The sequence below is a fragment of the Ixodes scapularis genome, unplaced genomic scaffold (assembly GCF_016920785.2).
Source record: "Ixodes scapularis isolate PalLabHiFi unplaced genomic scaffold, ASM1692078v2 PGA_scaffold0__279_contigs__length_252992795, whole genome shotgun sequence".
NCBI classification, from domain to species: domain Eukaryota; kingdom Metazoa; phylum Arthropoda; class Arachnida; order Ixodida; family Ixodidae; genus Ixodes; species Ixodes scapularis.
In genome coordinates this window covers 42123655-42147559 of record NW_024609835.1, presented here as the reverse complement: position 1 = coordinate 42147559, position 23905 = coordinate 42123655, and the positions used below count along the sequence as shown (strand labels likewise).

The 23905-nt window shown below is 46.1% G+C and overlaps 1 pseudogene; it reads right to left on the bottom strand.

Moving 5' to 3' along the window:
* Window positions 1–344: 344 nt before the first annotated feature.
* On the bottom strand, window positions 345–22661 carry LOC121048447 (annotated as a pseudogene).
* Between the last annotated feature and the right edge of the window lie 1244 nt (window positions 22662–23905).

Below are 23905 nucleotides of genomic sequence, written 5' to 3'. Positions count from 1 at the left end.
GAAATTAGATGCCCACGAACCAACCGAGACACGTAATGTTTTCGTGTCTCGGTTGCGCTACGTCCGTGTCACTTCTTTGTCTGGTCCTCGTCTTTTCGCGTTGTTTTTAATTCCGAAGTTCTAGAACTCAGGCGATAAGGTAAAACAAGTAGTTTCGCTTCCGACTTTGTTACGATCACTCGACATACCGGGGGTATGTCGCATTTGTTCGAACTTTGTGTTTTTGACAAGCCACACTGTTCCACTTTTGGGGGTGGTGTGCCGAACTACGAAGGCAACTGCTGTCTTGCCCTCTATGATCTGATTCTTGTCTGTTCAGGTTTTCCCGAGAAACAGCCCGAGGTTTAGAATGCTGGGTTGCCCGGGCTCACCTGTCGGCTGGCCTCCATCTCGGCGCTTCGCTCGTCCTCGGAGGGAACCTTCTTGAGCCAGTCGAACTCGAGAGGCAGCTTGTACTGCTTGTTGGCCACCACCACAATCACGGGTCTAGGCCGACTTGCAAATTCACCCTGCGAAGTGCACCAGCCCGTCGGGGAGCTATACCACTGCTCATTTCCCTGGTTTCCTTGTGGCGGGAGGCACTTACTTGATCGAATGGCGTTTTAGCGAACGCCCACGTTTCACCGAATGACACTTTAGCGAATAGTCGGACGCCGCAAAGCGGCGTTTTTGGGTGGGCCAGGTGGGTTCACATTTTGTAATGAACCGCCGCAGACTGTCGCCGCGAAGCGGCGTAAGCGCAGCGCGGGTATGGGTAAACGCGCGCCCCCGGTATTCGCTAAAACGTCGATTGGCTTAAATGTCGCTGTTCGCTAAAACGTCATTCGCTCATGTGATATGGACCCCCCTGTAGCATGTCATTATCAGGAGTCGGAGACGGTCACAGCTGAACAGCAAAAGTGTCAATGCCGGTTTCTTCTTCATTATTATTTCTTTTAATGCGCTAACATTAGTGCCTTGGTACGCGCACTGATTTGGACGATTTGGAGCGTTTAGAGTATTCAAAGTTTGCAACGTCACCACAGGATGTCGTCACAACCCCACCGGCTGTGGAAACTAGCTAGGAAGGCTAGATTATATTTATCAAGCGAACACTCGTTTTTAGAGCGGAAAATGATAAGGAATTACATTCGTAACGAGCGTGAAGTATACTTAAAGTAGAATGAATAAGAAAGAAAGAAAAACGAGACACAGACGGGCACGTTCTTTCAAGAGTGTGCCCCGTCTTTGTCTCGTACTCTTTCTTCCTTATACTTTCTGCGAGATGTATGACAAGCCATTTCGCGTATAAACTGATACATTAAAATTTCTTCTTTTTTTTCAGGACAATTACTGCATAGAATAGGCTGTCAACAATTGCTGTTGATTGTCAGAGTCGACACATTCATTGCGAATTTGAGCGTTTGCACCTTTGCGAAAATATCCTGTAACTAATAAACTTGACTTCTAGGATATACGTTTTTTTTTTTTTGTACCCTGTTTCATTGCTGTACTTTATGGTATTTCTCGGTTCGCTGGTCTTACCGGGAAGATGAACCTCTTGACGGTGCGCGGAATGTAGGCGGGCGCCACGTACAGGTCGCCGCTGTTCACGTCTACCAGCGTGCCCTGCACAAGGAGGATGTCTTCCACGTCGGGGCTCCGAAGGAAATCGTGCGCACTCAACAGGTCCGGGAGAAGAAAGGATTGCAGCCGAAGCTTGATCTTTTCCATGGGCCATGTCTGGGAAGGAAGTGACGAAAGCTGACGCAATGTGTGTTCGGTGGGAAAGCTGCTCACTACGTTACTAGATTAGCTCAGTTGTGGAACTCCCGCGGAAAAATGGTACCCCCCCCCCCCCCCCTCTTACACACCTTCACCGCTTTGAGATTAGCTAGTTGGTACACGGTCACTGATGGTGGGGAAACAGCTTGAACACTAAACTATTACACATAGATACGGGACGAGACACACACGCAAAGCTGACTATTAACCATTATTTAGTATTTCGTCTTCCTCATCCACCGGCCTAGTTTTTTTCCTCGTCCACTCGACCACTACGTGTTTATACAATTTGATAGTCGGTTTCGGTATTCAGTCTTTGGAGAAAGCTTCACAACAATATCTACAATGGGCGGAGGCGCAACGCCCTGTAGTGCAAACGAATGGTGACGCCTTCTGTTCGTAGTTTACTTATTTCATTTACTTATTTTTCTCACGTTTTGCTTCTTTTTCTTTGGTGTACTCGTTTGACCAATGGGTGCGTAAAGTGAATTCAATTTGTCAAATCTCATAAATATGTATCGGTCGAGTGAATGTAAAAGAAGACTAGAACGAAGGATGAAAAAAGGTGAAATACTAAAGAATAGTTGGTAGTCAACTTTCTGTGTGTCCCGTCTCCATGTGTAATCGTTTAATGTGCAAGCTGTTTCCACACTTCAGTCACCTTCTTCAGCCCGCCACCCGTCATTTGAAGCGTCATTTAGATTTTCGTTCAAAAACCGCGCTCCATGAGAGTAGGCTCGTTCGATTTACCTGTACCGGTGCAAGTAAATCGAACGAGCCTAGTAACCAGAGTCAAAGTACCGCCTTCCTTTTCCTTTTGCAGCCTACTCAGCATTAACGGAGAATGGCTTTCACCTCTCATGCGTCAATGGTAAATTTTGTGTGGGCGGAAAAGCCACCTTGAAGAAGCACTGGGCTTGGGGCGGGACATCTGTTTCGTTTTGTGCTCGTGAAATGTAGGTCTTGCTTTGAGATATGACAATATGGAAGCTTCTTGGACCTTCGGACCATTGTGCGCGCCATGTATATATGGGTAATTACGTTATTTTTATAACGCGAGTTCAATTTCAAAGCGGAAGTGAGCTAGCAGGCGACACCACGGCCACAGTGGCTAAGCCCGCGCTGCTCGCGCCCGCACGCTTCTGGGAGATTTGATAGATGTACCACGACACGGGCTCGACGCCCGTCGCGCTTCCCCTGCAAGAGCGACGTTTGGTTCTCTCGCAATACTTCCAAGTAAAAAATGGGGAGGCCGTTGCGATACGCTACTCCGCAAGCGGAGCATATACAGTTATACCCCTGACGCACGACGCCTTAAAGCTAGTTTTCAAGAAATATAATTTCCGCTGAAGATATATTCTGCCAAAACTGTAACATGGCCGGCGAAATTCTATTTTCCACCGATATTGATTGCTTTGAGGGCTGACCACATAAAGTTAAATCATCAACACTAAAAAATATAATTTTAATTTTTTTATACTGGTTTAAAGCATTACAAGTTTATATTACTACTTAAAAAAAACACGAAAATTTCGAATCATAGCTAGTAAAAAAAAAAAAAAAACACCTGCAAGAATTTTTTCGTGAATGCCAGACACTAGCAACCACGAGATAACGCTAATTTACTGCGTACGAAAGTAATGTCCACTTACCAAAACCTAGAAATTATTTAAAGACTATCTTCCCATAATTAAAGTCAGCACAGTGTTTGTACCTAAGGTTAACCAATGCTTTATATTAGCAATACCCGAATGAAGAAAGCGGAGCGTGCGGGCGAACTGGTCAATCTAAGAGACGCGTGACGAGGGAGAATACACATATCTTCTCTGACTCAGTTAAGATTCTAACTGACAAACCAAAGGCTTTCGTAAGTACAATACCATCAGCCAAAGCCTGAAAAAAACACATGCTTAAGTCAGTTCTTCGAAGTCCTAACTGCAGGGAGACAGGATTATGACCAAGCTCGTCTCCAATGCTGTTAGCGCCTAGTTTCGAGAGTATTTCCTTTGTACTAAAGGACGCTACAGAGCTCTTTTCACACAATAGGACGCCTTAGGGGAAGGAGCACTTGCGGTTCCGTGTGACACGAATTCCTTTTCCTTTTTAGGGGATTGCCCTTTCTACTAAAGGAGCTTAGGCTGTCCGTCTGAGAGGGGTATTATACTTTACCACAGAGTACGGTGAAACGCCAAATAAAAAAATATTTATGTTCTAATAAGTAGAAATGCTTACCTCGATATATGTTCACATGTGCAGCTGATGTTTTACTATTCGTAAGTCCAGAATCGTAGACACAGTGCACATACCATTGAGTGGAAGCCGGAACGATACATTTCGAATAAATCACTAATTTAGCATCACGAGTGTATTATAATATACGCAATAAAACAACGACCATTGATAAAAGTAATACCTCACCCTTAATGCATAGTTTTGTTAATTTCTTTTACTCGAAATTAACGTTATGGTCGTCCGTAGAACACAAATAAAATTTTAAGGAACGTTGCAAAGTGACACGATAGCTACGGCTGCACCTTAAATACACCCCAAAGGGATTTTTTGTTTTTATTTTGCATTTGGCAATATGTTTTTGCTTATGACATTCTTCCAGAGTTTCCGACAGTGATGCTTGCGTGTCAGACATCACAGCGATAGCAATTAATAAAACAAGCCCAGTAATTATACTACCTGTGGAAACTCCTCCGGTGGTATACGCGCTGGCGATTATTGTCGAATCACAAGCACGGAGGAAGGCAAAGAACGCATGTCGGTGGCCGGGCATTCGAAGGAGTCGCCCTGCCGTTTAGACCCTCTCAGCGAGTACAGGATAAAGAAGGTTGTTAACGAATAGTTTTAAAATGTCTTCAGTGCCCCTTTAACAAAACCTTATTATATGCCACATACGACAGAAGATTATTCCTACCGTTTACCTATTATTTTAGGAACACAAAGAAGGGCACCGGTCTTCAAAAATAGCCACCAGCTAGCTTGTTGTTTTAAGTCCAATTACAATATACTTATGTCTAAAGCGTGTTTTCTTTTTTTGACTTTTTATAGCCCAAGTATCGATGTGCCTACCTGATATTTTGGTTGCGATTGTAGAATGAGAACGCCGAATATATTGGCAATATAGTACCAGATCTGGTACAAAAAACTCGGAGGCTCCTTGAATAGTCTGATGGCTTCGGTCACGCGGCTTCTCGGGATGATGTACGCCTGGAAAAGTGCAAAGACCAAACCATACCAAATTAGGCTTCACTCGACGATGCGTCAAAGGGCCGCCGTTAATGGGGACGTCTTGGCGTCCGGATCAAGCGCCGTCTAACGACCTACAAATAGATCGTAATTTTAGCAAACAAACGAAGAAAAAAAAAAAAAGACACCTTTCACAAAACTGATTGATGCGGTGTCATAAGGGAATTGAAATCCGTAATGTACGGTGCTTAAGTGGAAAAGTATCCTGTCTAAAAAAAAAAAAAGAAGTGTGTAGAAAAATCAGCGTAAAAGGGCTCACTTCCTTTTTTCAAACACGAACATCTAATGAAGTTAGATGTGTTGCCAATGGTGAAATTAAAACGTTGTTGTGGGCCATTTGAACGAATTATTTAACAAAAATATAAAAAAGAGAGTGGAGAAAATTAATCCAATCTTGCTCTGGTTCCCTATTTTTTCCAGTAAAATGCCCGAATGACCCACACCAACGCTTTTTCGGTTACTTGAAAATGTCCGTACTAATACAAAACAAATAGATATACCTGACAAAGCTCTCACATTGTTGGGTCTTATATCTATGCCTTTTTTGACATAGATATTTGATTAAACATGTTTGATTAAACATTGACTAACATTTGATTAAGAAAATCTTTTCCTTCAATACGTTCATAAAACAAATGCACATCTTAGCCGTACTTTCACGACAGATTACAACATTAAAACTTGCAAAACTGTTTGTTTGTTTGTTGTTGTTGTTGTTTTTTTCTTTTTTTTTTTGAGAACGCAGTTCTTAGGCGTTTGTTTCCGTATTTTGCAGCGTCGGCGTAACCGCACTAAATTTAGCGGGGAAATTGACGTCACGTGACCTCAACACCAAACCGATTTCCCGCTAAATCTAGAGAGGAAAATGACGTCACATGACTTGCTGTCATGTCACCTATGAACAAATTCAGTTTCTCAGCTAGATTTAGCGGTAAAATTGACGTCACGTGACCTCAACAGCAATTCAATCCTCCGCTAATTTTAGCGGGAAAATTGACTTCACGTGACCACAACACCAATTCAATTCCACGCTAAATTTAGCGGGGAATTGAATTGCTGTTGAGGTCACGTGGCATCAATTTTTCCGCTAAATTTAGCGGGGAAACTGTGGGAGGAGGGGAGGGTACGGAGGAGGAGGAGTAGGATGGGAGGGCACGCAGGAGGGGGAGGAGAGGAGGAGGAAGGGAATGGAGGAGGAGGAGGAGGGGAGAAGAGGAGGAGGAGGGGAGGAGGAAGTGGATGAAAAGAGGAGAGGTCGAGAAGCAGAGAAGGAGGGGAGGATGAGAGGGTACGGAGGAGGAAGGGCACACCCTCCCCTCCGTACACTGCCCTCCTCCTCATCAAGAACTGAGCTCTAATTTGGCGTTACATAGATTTGTAAACGTCTTTATTTTTTTAAATTTATTTCAAGCGGATTAGATTTATTTAGCACCCGCTGTATAGCAAACGTGCCGACCAACAAACATTTACCAGATGTCCCCTTTCCCCCTCTCCACGAGCAGGGTGAGCCGAGGCAACACTAAATAGCTAACAAGGCCTATATTGTTAGATTTATTTCGTCACGTGCCGGAGGCCAGCATCGGACACAGATTCGGCACGAGTACTACGTCACCGTTCGGCTGCAACTGGTGTCCCCTCTGATTGTATAAGAGTTCTAACCGAACGCTGACCCAGTACTCGTGTCCAATGAATGTCCCACGCTGACCTACAGTAGGTGACGAAGCAATTCTGGCATCGTGTTGGCCGAGGTAGCTACGCGTGCCGGGCACTCACGTTGACGGCCGTTTCAGTGGTAACACGCGTGACGGACGGCTCGTCGCTGATCAGGCCCAAGGCGCCTAGGGTGACCGGAGCCCCCATGTAGTCCTCGAAGTATTCGTCGCTGAAGAAGAACAGCGTCGACGAGGAGTTGGGCAGCGCGCCGTCTTCCCGGTATTCCACGTCGCCCTCGATCTGTGAAGCAACGACGGGGTCCGTCGAACGAAGACGCCTTGGGAACTTGAAGAAATCTGGGCTCTACGACTTGCAAGTTCATCTGCTCCTTGCATACTTCGTGTGTAGGTTTACCCCCTAAATGCGCCCATGTGGTTGGTTTCCTCCTGACCTCAATCAGTGACGGCGCGCACTCGGCTGCCTTGTCATCGCCTCTTTCCTACGCGTTTTTTTTTTTTTTTTTTATGTTACCCCTTGGTCGGTCTGGTATAAAGTTCGTGTTTTGTGATCAACTTTAGAATGTAAAAATATCAGGCTCTTGAAGCACGATCGTGTCATACGTAGTGTATGACTAGCCTCTACTACGGTGCTGACCTATCTTGCGGCATTTTCACTTCAGCTGTACACCGTTTTATTGGAAGTGGGAGTAAGGTAAATCCATGATTTCAGTGTGATGGCGCCTGATGTGCACAGGTGTTTGTACATGATGGAAGCACTGCCAAAAGCACGCTCGCGCTCATATCTCCGGCTTCACTCGGCTTTTACTGAATGAGGTATAGCAAAGATCACGAGTGCCTACAAGGGTACTATAGGCTTACCTTGATAATGCCCGAGTAGGTGACAATTATGGGAGTTTCGCAGCCCCTCTCCACGATAACTTCTTGGGCAGCGAAGGCTACCGGCCGCAGCTGCATCTGTGGAGAACAAAGCAGAGCGGGAAATGAGCAAGAGCAAATTTGTCTGAGGTTTTCAGTTGCAACGCCGCGCGTGCGACAAAAAAAAAAAAAAAGCATAGACGGAAACACCGGTGCTCGATGTCGCAACCAAAATTCAAAAACAGAACTACGCCATCTGCCAAAGAAGTGCTGCTGCCTTTGACGTGGTATCCCAAGCGGGTGATGATTACCAGTTTCCAGAAACCTTTTACCTAAATATCTCTTGACAGCACTCACATCAGACAGAAAGGAAAAGAGAGGAAGGATGGTTTGGCCATTATTTTTCAATATTTTGCTTAATTTCATTTGAGCCATTGCAGATGTCGCTTCCAGCTTGTCTGACTACGGGTAAGGTCGATTGGCCATCTCAAATCACGCAGTAATGCCAACCATCATTGCACCTTCTAGTGCCAAAGCAAGGGGTGCAGCTACGCATATGACAAACAGTAGGCTAACTTTGTTCCTTGCTTGGAGCGGTGTGCGTTGACATTATCCAGCTTTCAATTTTGGCAAAATAATTTCACCTAACAATCCTTTTTTCGCAACTAAGTAGCTCAGGTGGCGATCACAGTCCCAGGAATGTTTCCTGTGTTATTCCTCAATATAGCAAAGCTAAGGGAGAGCACCCCGAATAGCTTATTTTCGTCTAACCAAAGAGCAGAGCTAAATAAAGGCATATCCACTGAAAACAAGGCAATGGCCATGGCAATGGCAATGGCCGTCAACTACAGAAGCCGAGGCTCCTCAATACAGAAACTTAACTATTAGAGACATTGATTGTTGAGCACCTCTTCTGTTAACTACGGTGACCTATGGGCTGCCATTGCCCCCTCCCCCCCCCTCCCCTTTCCCCAACCCTCCCAATACGTTTTCGTTACTCAGCGTGAATTCATCGGCATCATCATCTGCGGTAAGCTCATGGCCAACCTCCCCCGGCTGCGCGCTGCCCCGACGTCACGCAGCTGCGGTGGCGCTCTCGACGGCACTGCGCATGTGCTGACTCTTCACGCGAATTTGGTTTTTGCGCACGCGCAGTACCCACACCTGGCTATCTCCCCCCTAACTCCCAACTTTTCTCCCCACTCCCCCCTCCCCCGAGAGCCATTGACAAACGCGCCCGGTGCGCATCCACAGTTGGCTCTCTCCTCCCCCCCCCCCCCCCCCTTTCTTCATGTACAACGCTTCCACCCCCCTGGTGTGGGCAAACGCGACCTTGTTTGTAAACAGCGTGTCGGTCTAGTCCATGCTGACCACCGTCCTTAGATCACGTACCGCAATGAACTGGCGCACGCTGTCGGTCGCGATCCACGGAATGACGCGGAGCACAGCGATGGGCTTGTAGCTGGCAGGCAGGCTGTTGGGCGCGCAGATGATGCCCATCATCTGGTCCTTGAGCATCTGGTGCAGGTCGCGGTGCTGTTCTTCGCTGAAGAAGCCGTCGCGCTGAATGTCGGACAGGTGCACCGAGACGTCGTTGAGGATCGTCTGCCCGGCCTGGCGACTTTTGAAGGCCACCGCAATGCCAGGGAACCGGGACTGAATCTCCACCAGTTTGCGGAGCACCAGGAGCCGATTGTTGGTGGCGCGGCTGCGCGTATCCAGCGCCAGCTGGGGAGAGCGCACGTACTTCCAGACGTTTTGCTGCACCTCCTCTTCGCCCGTGATGATGGCGAGGCCGGTCTCGTACGCCGCGTAGATGGTCTTGTCCAGGTACTTGTGCAGCAAGTTCAGCAGCCAGTTCTGGACCAGCTGCGGGGCACCTCCGAACGGTTACCAGCACATCAGCAGCAGCCCCTCACGTTCAAAGAAGAAATGCATTCTCGATTCCTTTCTTTTCAAAACTTTGTGAACCTTGATGAGGAATTTAATGACTGGTGGTGGTTAGTGTAAGTTAAACACAATAGTGTATATGCAACTCTGGCAATAAAAACAATACAAACAAGAGAACAAGCATGGTGGTGGTTCTTCATTCTTATCAAAAGCCTGAAATCAAAGAACACGGATAAATTGGTAGTAACCTTTATCTTCAAACTCCTATAATTTAATTTAATTTATTTTTCTTTCAGGGCCCGAAGGCAATACAGAGATGAGTGGACACTGTAACATAAACATAAAAGTAAGAACAATAAAAAGTCAAAATACAGAATTAGTACATACGAAACATAACTTTAGCAACCTAGTAGTTGCATTTCCAAAATCAGCGGTGTTAGTAATTTTAACTATGACTGCGGGAAGGCCATTCCAATCAATGGAAGTTTGGGGTAAGAAGGAGGCATTAGAAGTAGATGTACTGCAAGGGGGATCATAACTTTTAATTTCTAGCAGAACTTGTTATTGGGCTAGTTCGTGAACGTTAGTAAGCATGATGAAGGCGCAAAATACAATGAACACAAGTGAGAGGACAAACACACTCGCCTGTGTGTGTCTTCTTCCTTGTGTGCGATGTTTTTTGCGCCTTACATCATGCTTCCTAACATTCAGTTGATGATTGGTGCGTCACGATATGTAGGATGAATCAGAAAACAGTACTTGGGGAAGTATTGAATTAGAGTGATAAATTCTGTAAAACAAACATAGGTGAGATACTTTTTTACGAGGGGAAGGTTAGAGAATGATAGGGATGCCTTCATGTAGTCAATAGAGCGGTGTGGTGATAGATAGTTTTTGGATGAATTCTACTGCAGATGCAAGTGCGACATCAGCTGGTTCCAGACTGAAGCAAGTCTAGTACCATTTGATGTTTTATGAAGATAAGTTTTAATGAAACGAGAGCAAGAGAGCAATTCCTTCTGATGTAACCTAATATTAGAAAAAAACGTTGTTGGTGACGTAGTCGACACGAATTTTTCAAGAAACATAATTAGTTATATGTCACTTATGTGTTGTAATGCAAGGAATGCAGTATTTAAGGCGCGATCGTTAAAATTTGCTTAGAAGATGTTAAATGGCACGTGATGTTATTGTGTCAAGTCGTAGCTCCACGTGGCGTCACCTACGTAACACCGTGATGTCAGGTGGACTGACATCGCGCAACGTGATCACGTTACGTGACGTCACGTTGCACAACAACATGACATCCAACGACACCAAAACCGGCTGTGCTGAGATCTGAGATTGCCTGACAGACGGACGAAGTTCTGGGATTGGGCGGTTCGGTTATAAAGCATTCCATTGCTTAAAAAGAAGTGTGTCCCCATTTTGATCTCCCCAGTTTCGGATATACTTTGCCCTTCTTAAATTGTCACATATCGGCCTCTGTCGATGCGCCAGGGGGCGCAACAAACGCGAATTCGATGTTCTACAGGCTGTCACAAAAGGAAATTTACACGGTCTTTTTCACCGCAAAAATAAACTAGGCATCGCCGAACGCTCATTCTCCGCCCAAGGGTAGTGCTAGAGGTCACAACCAGATGGCAAAGTTTCATCCCGATCCGATAACTCAGTCAAAAGTTATAAATGATTTTCTGAAAATTTCAATGGGAAAATGGAGCCCATTTTCGCCCGTTTTCGGTTTCTGGTGCCATAGAGCCCCATGTGTTTGAAAACGCCGTCGGCCGCCATTTTCCCATTAAAAATTTCAGAAAATCACTTATAACTTTTGATTAAGTTATCGGATCGGGCTGAAACTTTGGCATCTGATTGTGACCCCTAGCTCTACCTTTGGGCGGAGAATGAGCATTCGGCGACGCCTAGTTTATTTTTGCGGTAAAAAAGACCGTGTAAATTTTAATTTGGGACACCCTGTAGAGCCGGAGCGCCCTCTGTAATAGCTGGAAAGCGCATAAAAAGGGAGAGTCGGATTTTTGTATCAAATCCAGACAGGACAAAAAGCAAACGTTACTGAGCAAGTGTGGAACGGACTTTGCCAATATTCCAATGCGCCGATCAAGCACTCCTAAATGATTCGATTGTCTATTACGTGTACCCCGAGATGTACTTTCGCACGTGCTACCCCAGCAGCACGCCCAGGACACCATTTACTGATCTTCCTTAAACCAGTTCAAGTAGAAAAGTAAACGGAATTCCGCTTCAATTGACATACATTTTCAAACTCAAACGGGCGTGTGTCCCATTTTCTACAGAGACTGCGTAACTAATAAAGCGCAATGTCGATCGCTTTCGAATGAGATGAACTTACTAAAATAATATCAATTTCTTGTTGTCTTTATGCATCACAGATATCTAAGAGTATATCTCTCGCTCACTAAAACCTCTAGCTAAACACCCTCGAAGTTCGCGTGAAACACTGGAGCCATGCTGACCGCGACTCAAGTACTTTAAAGAATGACAATCGCAGTCAGTCCCGGTGACTGCGATGCCAAACGAGCACGTGAAAGATCTTGCTTTGATCTCTGCATGGGGTGGTACACTCTCAAGAAAAAAGGGTGTCAAAAGGTGTATCGTTACACCCTTTGTCCCATATAATACACCCCAAAACTTCAATTCGACGTACAGCGCTCTACAGCCAAACAGACGGCCCGAAATTTTACGAGAGGCTTGATAGCCGTGTGGTACAACTTATTAAATTAGCTAATGTACGTTTTACTGACAACAAGAAAAATAATCGGGGTTTTCTCGGCCCTACTATAAAACCTCAGTGTTTTTTTTTATGTGGTCTTTGATACGTACCTTAGCTATTTTAATAAGTTGTACCACATGGCTATCAAGCCCCTCGTAAAATGTGGGGCCTCTGTTCGGCTGTAGGGCGCTGTACGTCGAATTGAAATTTTCGGGTGTATTATATTGGACAAAGAGTGTAAGGATACACCTTTTGACACCCTTTTTTCTTGAGAGAGTATATTGTCGAATTACTGCCCATTACCATCGTTCGGGAGTGCTCTTGCTGCTCTCCTGGAACTTCAGTTTTCCAACTGCCCTAATTCTGTGCTGCTCAATATAATCCTGACTTTAACCCATCAACTCGCGCGACACCCTTACATGATGTAACTTATTTTGTAGCAAGATGTTTGAAGTTATGTGGAGAGAAGCTCTAAAACCTCGTGGTCCTGAACACAAATCTCGGTACCCGACAGCAGCATAGTAGACTGAATCACGCCAGCAAATACCTCTTACACAGCGCATTCAGGATATTCTTCGTCAGCACGTCGTACAAGTCACCGAGTGCGCGCAGCACTGCTGATTACTATTTCACACTCCTAAATGTTTTTCTGTGTTATCTGGTACAACAGCCAGTAACCAGACACGACTCCTGGTCACACGACGCTGCTCTGAAATTGGTAGAAAAGCGCCGGGGTCTTGCGTCTGGTATGCTCCGTTTCACCTGTAACGATGGACTGCAGAGGACGCTACAATCCACCGTAACGAATCAAATTCTGTGTTAGTTTTATGTGACCTTTGAGAGGGCGCAGCGAAGCGATGGGCACGCAGTCAGGTTACATACGTTCCCAGCTCTGCTTGGCTAGAATTATATAGCGCCCGCTGCGCTCCCTCTATGAAGCATAGATGGCATTGCGCTTTGTCGACACAACGATGACACCAACCCACCTCTAAGTACTTTACGGCATGCACAAGCCTGACGGCCATGACCAAAATGAAGGTGCCCGCCAGCGCCGTCTGGTAGGCCACTTCAAGGTTCGTCAGGTACATGGCTAGCTGAACGACGAACTGGAAGATGCACATGGCCACCACAATCAAGTCTAGCTTGTTGTAGTTGTCCAGGCGGACGAAGCGGTGGCCGTACGCCGTTACCTACAGCCAATGAGAAGGAGCTATGCTGTAGTCACCGACGAACACCACCCAGTTGCAATGGGTCCAGAGAAATCAAGAGACAGATAGTGCAGACATAGATAACGAGTCACCCTACTTTTTGATACGTGTAACACTTTATTATTACGTGAAATAGTGTTAATTATTACAAAGGGTGATGATAAGTCAATCATTGAGAAGGTTGCATATCATATAATCGTTGACATTTCTAGAAACGTCGTTTCACGGTAAAGACCTCTCACATCTTCCCGGTGCCCTTATACTAGAAAGCTTTTCTCTTCTTCGTAGAAATATTTATATATCCGGTTTACAATACTAAAAATTCACGATTACGTTCCATATGATTGTATAAACACACCAACTTCCGTTTTTCCTTCCTTTACTTTGCTGCAAGTACACGTTTCTCTCACAATCAAACAAATCGGCCTGGGCATGGAACCGAATGCCTAAATATGGGTATACCCGATTCTGTTATTTCTCGTGTAATTGAGTAGTAGTAGTCTGATGTGCGATCTTACCTTTTCTCACTCTACAATCTCTAGAAGTTCATCAAGGTCAGGTAATCCTTTCCGACAACGAAAACACGCATTTTAAAGGTATTCATTCACGTGACGTGCTTTCAGACAGCTCAGGTGTACAAACTGAACGGTTGCGCGTTCTCGCATTATCAACGTCCTGGCTTAACTAATTACATCCGATAACAAAAACAAAAACAAAAAAGTCGCTTATTGTAGCATGCTGGAGAGATTCAGAAGAGCTTGCCATGCAGGTTATTTCGGCGCCGAACAGGGCAATGTAGGTTCCCTGGAGCACGAGGATGCGCTCGAACCGCATGGCGTGGGCGAGCCTGACGTTGAGCGCGGTGCCCAACAGACAGGCGAGGAAGGTGAGCGTGCTACTGGTGATCACCAGCTCGTAGTACGGGTGCTCGAATAGCTCGATGATACGCTCGTTCAGGTTGCGCTCCAGCTGACTCTGGAAGGACTCGGTTTCGTCCATTAGGTCCTCGCCGAAGTTGGACACCGACAGCCGCTCTTTCTGCAAGACCCGAGTCGTTGTCGGGGGCTTCAAGGTACAAACTTAGAGCCACTAATGGCTGCTTCACATATTTGCCTTTGATATTGAGCGATTGAATCAGATTTCCTAGTAACCGCCTATGACGATGGATGGATGGATGGATGAATACGGCTGAGCCCTTTGGATCGGGCGGTAGCTTACGCCACCTAGCCATTTTGTTTTACCATTTAAGCTTAGAATATTTAAATGTGAAATCTATATTCACTCCGCAGTGCAAAGAAAGTGAGGCTATGAAACCCCCTTGCCATCAGTGGATAAGAAAATACCTAGTTTTCTCTCGATTTCTGCCACCATTCACTTAATCTTTGCTTGGTAATCTCTACAGTCTTGAAATCCACTCTCCCTTCGCTGTCTCTAAAACCCAGTGACTTTACTAAATCTATGTTGTCTTCGGTAGGCATAGGGTGAAGCCCTTTACAGTAGAGTATCAAGTGTTCAGCCGTCTCGTCCTCCTCTCCACAAGCAGTGCACACTGTATCAATTTCCTGGTACTTCACTCTGTATGTTCTGGTTCGCAGAACACCCGTTCTTGCCTCAAACAGCAATGAGCTTCCCCTAGAATTGTCATAAATGCTTTCTGTGGCAATAACTCTTTTGTTTAATCTATAGCTTTCCAGAGCCGTCTTTGTCTGCATTCCCTCTAGCCACCAATCTCTTTCTGTGGCCTTAACTTTCTTCTTAACTGAGACTTGCTCTTCCGTATCTTCGCTATAGCCCAAAAACTTTCCTCTTAATTTCCTAGTGCGCTGTCTCCACTTTGTGTCTACACTCCTCATGTATAAATAGCTGAAAACCTTTCGTGCCCATTGCTCCCCGTCCATTTGCCTCAACCTATCCTCAAATTCTACCTTGCTCACCGCTTCCCTGCTCTCAAATGATGCCCATCCCATGTCTCCTTGTACTCCCTGGTTTGGCGTTTTGCAATGTGCCCCCAAAGCCAGTCTCACTACTCCGCGCTGTTTTATTTCTAGTCTCGCATGCACTTCGGATTTCATGCATAGCACTGCGTTTCCAAAAGTCAAGCCAGGCACCATGACCCCTTTCCAAATCTCTCTCACCACCTCATACCTGTTGTAATTCCAAAGTGCTCTATTTTTCATTACAGCTGCATTTCTGTTGCCCTTACCTATTATATACTTTTCATGGTCTCTGAGATATTCTGCACCATCACATATCCATACTCCTAGATACTTGTATTTACTAGCTCTCTCAACTGTAATATTCTGTATCTTCAGCCTCTCAACTTCATCCTCGTTAAAAATCATGACTGCCGATTTTTCGCTACGAGAGAAGAAACTGGCACGCCAGCTATCAGCTATACCATGGACCAGCGTGCAGCCAAACTGAAAATTTGGCAGTATTTGCAAGGTCAGATCCACGCACTATCTACAAGAAAATGTCGTTTATAACTTCGTCGAAAGTATATGAAGGTCACAGGGAAAGAATGATACGTAAACAATTCACCAAATATATACACGGGTCGAAAGTGTTTCAACGCTGCCTGATCATTGCCGCCCGTGTAACCATGTTTTTTTTTTGTTTTTCTTTTTGGGGGGGGGGGGGGGGGGGAAGGGGGGGGGGGGGCGTGTAAGCAGTTACAAGAGAAGGCAGTGCACGCGATCACATTCAAGCGAAAATATGCAAACCAGGTTTCAGTAAGTTACGCCCAGAGTATCGGCAGTTTCATTCCGCGATTTATTTATGGGTGCCTCGGCAATGGGTGGTTGTTACGGTCCGAAGACGCGGCGGAACGCGTCTCCCACTAATCCCTTTACGGCGTCAAAAAAAAAAAAAAAAATTGTCCCTCGGAGACGAGATTCTCGGAAGGATCGGGATATCCGACAACGTAACACACCGGCGCATTTGTGACGTCAATGGTAGACACTTCGGGATCCGTTTTTCGATGCATGGGCGGAATAGGACGCTAAACACACATGTCGGAGACGCATCCGGGCACCGTATAGTATCGGCAGTTCATTTCACAATTTTCCTGTGGCCGCTTCCTCCCTGTTGCTCAGAGCGGACACGGTGGGCGACCGTTACGATCCGAAAATGCGGCTTCACCAAGCTTCAGATAAACTGGTAAGGAAGCTCAGGCTTAGTCGTTGACTGTTCTAACATTTCTGGAGGGCGTAAAACCGTTTTATGCCATCTTATATGAGACACGAGAAAGCTGACAACCGTGGAAACTGAAACTTGAGACTTACTGCTGAAATCGGTACTTGAAAGAAACTGCGCAAGCAGCTGAGCGATTTTCATGGCCTTCGATGAAAGGAAGGAAATAATTTCATACTTTGTTCGCCCGTTAAATCAATGCGAAGGACAACATTTCATGAACCATTCTACTCTGTGAAGGTGGATGACCAGCGAAGCTGTTTAGAACCCGACACAGACCCGCCCTGAGGAGCCGGAGGAAACTATATAGGCACGCGCGACGAGACCGCAACCCGGCGTAAAGTAGACACGCGCGACAGGACCACCACTCCGCGAGAGAGGAAGGAAAAGAAACTAGGCACGCACGGTGCTTGGAACGACGACAAAGAGAGGGCGGTGCGAGCTTAGACATGACCGACGCGGGTCGCACCGCGACAAATCTTTGAGAAACCTTTATTATCTATACCTGAGAGTCTACTGATCTTGAAAATGGTGCGTATTGATATCTAATCTACTAAATAGACCTATAGACGTATTGCTATATTACCCAAGCATCAAGGAGAATGCAGGAATCGGTATTCCACGCGCCACACGCGCACGCTTTCCCCGTATAAAAGATTTGAAGTAAATAACCAGAATAAAGCGTTGACGAACACGCGTGCAAGACGCCATTTGTTTTAGGTATTTGCTTTAGAAAAGTTAATGAGTACTGCTGACGTCGGCACATGCGGCGGGTGGAACACCAATCCCTGCATTCCCCTTGATGTTTGGGTAATATAACAATAGGTCGATTGCTAAATTACCAAGCATCAAGGAGAATGCAACACTGATGATCGCCATTTCTTGGACACGAAGCGCACGATTGAATTCTCGTCTTCGCCAAACGCTGACACAGCCGCCCTCGTGTTCAATACATGATCGGAGCACGTGACCAAGAAATGGCGGACAGGCGATGGCGCAAACTGCTGAGAAGGGGCTATTCATCTGAAGGAACAGAGCTGCCGTCTCCGCGTCGTGACCAAAATGATAACTCACTGTCCACTTGATCCACTCGGGGATTTCAATGAGGGATTCGATCGTGTCGGCGTCCAGGTACCTGCGAGAAACGGGTGCGAGGATGCAAGCGCTCGCAGAGTCATCGAATGTCCTCCCAACTCACACTTTCTTGTCGAACGGGTATTGAAGTGCGGCCAGGAGCGTCATCATGGTGCTTTTCTGAATCATTCCTTCCCGGTATTGTCTCGAATAGCTGACCTGTAACGTAAAAATAAGAAGAAAAAGAAACAACTGGATGCGTGAATATTTAGAGAATATTACGACTGTAATAATAGTGTTCATAGCGTAGACCACCATTCCCGTTTGAACCCGTCACGTTTCAACCCATTCCCGAAACGACCTTCCCGTTTGAACCCGTCGCGTTTTGACCCATTCCCGAAACGACAACCCCGTTTGAACCCGTCCCGTTTCAACCTATTCCCGAAACACCCTTCATAGTTGAACCCGTCGTTGAAACATCCTTTACGTTTGAACTCGTCCCGTTTGAACCCGTTGGTATAAAGCCCGCACCATCTCAACCTCTTCGCGAAAACTGTCCATCGTTCTAACCCTGGTTTGCGCAGTTTTTAATTCTGCTTCAGAATATGTCCCGAAATCATGTTATGCAATTATTGCAAACGTGCATGCGAGCTATTCAGTTATGCTGGGAAATATTTTTGCATGTTAATGTAATCTTAAAATATGCAACACTTTCAGACAAGCTTCAATGAAATATATTTCTACTTGAACCACTTAAAATGTTTCTTTCAAGATGGTCCCCAAAATGTGTAACTACGAAACGGACTATGTACACTGCGCGACAACGTTACAACGAACACGGTGTTGGCGATTTTTCTAATTTTCCTTTAAACAGTATTTGAATGTACCAAATTGTAGCGCGTAGGTTAGTGGCCCAGATGAGCACTTTCAAACACAGTAATAATATTGATGGCAGTCTTTTGATTTTTTTTTTTTAGAAAAACAGCGAAAACATAAAATCGCTTGTTCGCGCCAACAGTGTCGCGCTCTGTTCAATAATAGGGAGTTTTCGTAGACCGTTGTTGCCGTCTCGCGACGCTCTTTGCAACCCGCTACGATACCTAGAACTCTACAATCAAGACCATCGGTGCGCAGGCGCAGTAGCGGCTTCTTCGTTGAGGAGGGCTTAGCGGAAGGCAAAACGCGGTCTACGAAAACTTCTTAATGAAGTCTTATAATAACGTAGGTAAGGCACTTTGAGTAAGCAAAAATTAGCGTTGCCGAAGGTTCTATACCACGACGCTGTTTTTAGGTTACCCAAAGCGCTTGCGTACGTTATTCTAAAACTTCCTTACAGTGAACGGGATATTTTGAACAGTGATAAATCAGACGGGTTGACGGGCATATGACTGCGACTTCATTATCTTACGAGTTCAAACACAGAACCGTCGCGTACACAGGAAAAAATCATAGACCACAAAATGCTATCGCCTTGGTTGAGAAAGTCGACCAGGAAAATCACGCCATCAGAAAGGCGACACTCCCATTGTGATAGTTCGCGGCTGTCACCTGGTCCGCACCGGGCACCACCATTTGCAAGCTGCTTCAGAGATATCCGTGTCAAGGCCTTATCCCGTTTGATCAGGGTGATGAAGCTGTAAATGTTCGGGTGAGCCCTCTTTGACACAACGTTTATCTTACGGGGTTGTTTAGGGAGAGGGATAGGTAAGGTGAGCAAGGAGAACAGACACTGGACACTTGAACCTAATCAACTGTTAACGAACAATCCAAATGAACCGACCCAACTAATAACGAACGATGGCCGAAGCGGGAAGGTTGTTTCGGGATAGGGCGAAATGGGAAAGGATGAAACGAGAAGGTCGTTTTGAGCCGGTTTGAAACGGGAGGGTACAAACGGAAAGGTTGTATTGGGAATGGGTCGAATTGGGAACCACCCTGTGCCGTAATAATCTCAACTAAAGAAAAATTAAAATTAAAACTTCTATCCGGTCAGTTTAAATGGCAATTTTGCATAGCTACCGTGTAAGATTCAAGGTATAATAAAGATACGATAAAAAGGTAAAATATATAAAAAGAAGAATGTGATAAGGTAAAAATACGAAGGTAGAGAAAAGGCGGTAAAACAATATAAACAAACACGGCAAAAGTAAAAGACAAACAATGAATCGTGAAAGATAAAATCGAAGATAATTAGGTAAAGATAAGCAGGTAAAAACCAAAAGAGTCCAAACGTTTAAATTGAAACGGCCAACGCGTCGTACGAATCTCCGAGCTACCTGGAACCACGACATCGCTATTTCCCCGTGCTCAATTTGGCTTTCTGACGCGTCGTACTACAGACCGGTCGTTTTCCTCGTGCATGTGCCTCGCCCTTTAGGAACTGTGAGACGCAACAGGACATTGCAGCACCGGTGAAAATTCGCGCCGCGTCGTAAGTCCCACCTGCTCGATTCTCAGGACGTTTTCGACGGCGAAGTGCTCCGCCTTCCGTTTGAATTGCTGGTCGCTCAGCCTGCTTCTGTATGCAAGCTGTAAAACGTTCCCTAAAGCTGAGAACAGTGCACACAAAAGACGATCACGAAAGAAAGGAGCACACGCACCGCGCTGAATTGCAACCCGAAGTGTTGTCAAGCAATCAAGGGAAAGAGTTGAGCACGTTGGTGAAACATATTTAGGAGACACCAGCTGAACAAACCAACCATTCAGATGAGAGGAGAACCTGTGGGTCGCATTCAATCGCTGGACTACCAACTGCGTTTAATGAAACACTTCATCTTCATCGACAGGCTAAGATCATTCAATACATAGCTTGCGTCACTTTTTTCTTTTTTCCTAATTTTTAAACTAGGGCATCCTGCTCGTATGTCTACTTGTAGGTAGTACTTCCACCTCGCAAGAGGTGGAAGTACTGCCTACAAGTAGTCAAACGAGCAGGCTGCTCTAGTTTATGCCAATATGTGACCTTAACGAAAGAAGAGCGTATGTTCTTGCGAGGTAGAAGTACTGCCCACAAGTAGACAAACGAGCAGGTTGCTCTAGTTTAAAATTGAGAAAAAAGTGAAGCAAGCTATGTTTTAAATAACCTTAGCCTGTCGATGAAGATGAATTGTTTCATTGAACGCAGTTGGTAGCCAGCAGTTGAATGCGTCTCACACCTTCTCCTGTCATTTATATGGTTGGTTTGTTCAGCTGGTGTCTCCTAAATAAGTATCGTAAAATATCCGGTATATATATATATAAAAAAAATTCTGAGATGGAAAATATAAGGAAAAAGAACACTAGAAATCAAAAATTTATTCGAACAAAATAACATTATCGATGGCGGCGGACGTCACGGCACGAACGCAAAAGAACAAGTTGTAGTTTAATAAACTGAGATTCGCTATTTATCAAACTATTTTGTTTTAGATGGCATATGTCAATTGGGGTTTTGCAGCCTGTCATTAATATACAGGCCGACATAGTTAATAGATAAAACTAACAACCTGCCGTTTATATACTGACCGACTGAGTTGGAAGATTATCGGGCCCCATTCTTAAAGCCTTCTCATTCGCTTCTCATGCTCTTCCTGCTAGTGAGCAAGAAGTGCGGCGGACATGTCCTAGTCAGTGTCGTGTCAGGCTCGCAACCGAAGGGTCATGGGTTCGAATCCCGCCTAAAAGTTTTAAAAGTTTTCTTTAAGGCAAAATGAATTACTTTAGAAAGGGAAATCATTTGAGACATGAGGCGCCGTTTAATTCGTCTTACACGTCATGTTCTTTATCACTTTCATTCGACGCGTGACGTTGTGGGTTGTTTGAAATTCCCGCGCAAGGTTAGGTGGCTGTGACATCATGACCCTATCGACCAATCAAGTTCTTCGCGTCACGCAACCGACGCCGGCTTTTGTACGATACGAGCTCCTTAACGCTATCACGTTAGAAAAATAATTAGGTATATTACGTGGCGGATTTTAGAAGTTGCGTAAGTGGGAAAGCGAGATCAAAAGCTGCTTCGCACGGCACCCTTTTCTTGAGAGGTAGGTTCACACATTTGGATGAGTCTGACCGAGTGAGACTGTAACGGCTTGCGACGTTAATCCCTTTACGGGTTGCTATGGCAACGGCTGCGTCGGCTCCTAAAAAACGGGGTATAAACCGGTGTTGTTGGAGCCGACGCAGCTCTTGCCAATACTAACATACAGATGACCAAACCTCGCCAGTTGATTGGCTGATCCGACCTCAGTTGCCATGGCCAATCGCCATTTCGGTCCATTCAAATCGTCGAGCCTTCTGAAGACTTGTCTGAACCGGTCGTACCAAGATCACTATGAGCATCGTCGTACTCAAAGCGTTCCTCGCCAATATAAGCGTCTTTAGCGCGGTGCAAGCAATCCACTTCTCAATAATGCTTATCTCCCCAGATCTCTTAAAATGGCATTGTTGCTCTTGCGTATGTAAAGACAAGCAATTTGCAACACAGCCAAGAATGACCGCAGCATGAGATGGCGGTGCGAAGATGTGCGCTTGTTTCGCCGGTGTCTGAATAAGAAAATCTTGGCATTCAAGAAACATCTCTGTAAAGCTTCCTGTCACTAGCGAATTTAGATTCGCTCGCCAAGAATGGAGAGGTCTAGGAGAAACTGCTCACTATATGAGCCAAAATGGCGACCATGCGGGGAGCTGGGCGCTACTTTCCCAACATCCACTGAAATTAATTCAATCTAGTTCCAAGTATTGATCCCATATCTCCTTCATCTCGACATGAACGCGTGGATTCGAAGTAGGTCGCAAGCGTACCCAAGGTGTGCGTTTGACCGCAAAGGGATTTTCGATGAGGATGTGTCGTAGCACCCAGCTCCAGTCGACAGGCAGGAAGTACGAGTCCATCTTTTGGTGCCAGCTGGACAGGAGCACGTGGTCACGGAGGTACGTCACGGCGCTCGACATGGTCCGCTGCTCGATCTCGGACACCTCTAGCACGCCTGTTGGAGAAATGGCGCAGATTAAACCGCAGTCCATCGTTCTGAGGGTTCGCATCCTCAGTGCAACGAGTGCAACACAGGCCTTCGGCTCATATTGTTCGCGGGTACTCCCCGCGGAAAATTATGAGCTGAATCACCCGATCCGGTCTTTTTTGGTGCCTGCGTTCCGCACAAGCTCCGTTATCTCTGAACGCGTCACAAAGTTCGAAGTAGGAAACGTCAACTTCGCGTTTGATTCTTATAGGTCCCCTGCTCTCTCAAAAACTGGCAGAGAGAGAGAGAAAAAAAACTTTTAATAAACAATTAGTTTGGCTCTTCCGAGGCGAGAGGAGCCCTCATTCCAGGGCCCCTGTAGCTGTCGCTGCGGCACGGGCCCGCGAGACCAGATTACGCTGGTCGTCCGGATCCCAGCTGGACAGCGCAGCTTCCCACTGCTCGGCGTTTGGGTTGGGAACTGGGGGTGGGGGGCAGCCTGAATCTTAGGGCATGCCCACGTGGTGTGATATAATGAAGCCTTTTCGGTGCACAGGGGACATTTGTTTGTGGGGTATACTGTAGGGTACATGGCATGTAAGAGGCTGAGGTGGGGGAAAGTATTTGTTTGCAACATGCGCCAACCTACAGCTTCCTCCCTCGTTAGAGATTTGTGCGGCGGAGGAAGGGTGCGGCGACTCAATCGGAGATGTTGAAGGATGTCACGATAGGTAAGGGGGATCGGGATGGGGACCAGGGATGGGTCTTCGTGCGGTGGCGGGGCCCGGAGGGTTAAAGCTCGGGCTGACGCGTGTGCGCGTTCGTTCCCGCTTAGGGAATTATGCCCCGGCGTCCATATCAAGGATACTGTAGGGAGTTGTTCAGGAGGGTGATTAGTTAAAATTCGATAAGCAAATCTGGAGAGGCGACCGTTGACAAAACTACGGCAAGCCGCCTGCGAGTCAGTAATTATTGAAAGAGATGTGATAGCTGGGGTGGACGTGATAGCGAGCGCTATCGCCGCTTCTTCTGCCTTGAGTGGGAGGGAGGTAGGAACGGTCGCGGTGGTCACTTCTCGCATGTCTTCGTCGATTACGCTGACAGCCATGGCCAGTCGACCCGGTTAACTGGCGGCGTCAGTGTATCTGACGTGGCGGGCATATTGAAGTTTCTTCTGAAGAGTGCGGGCGCGAGCCTGTCGTCTCCCCTGATGGAACTCGGGGTGCATGTTTTTGGGTATTGGGGCAACTGAAATTTTGGTGCGATAAGCAGCAGTGAGGGGAATCGTTTCACTGTGGCCCAGGGTTT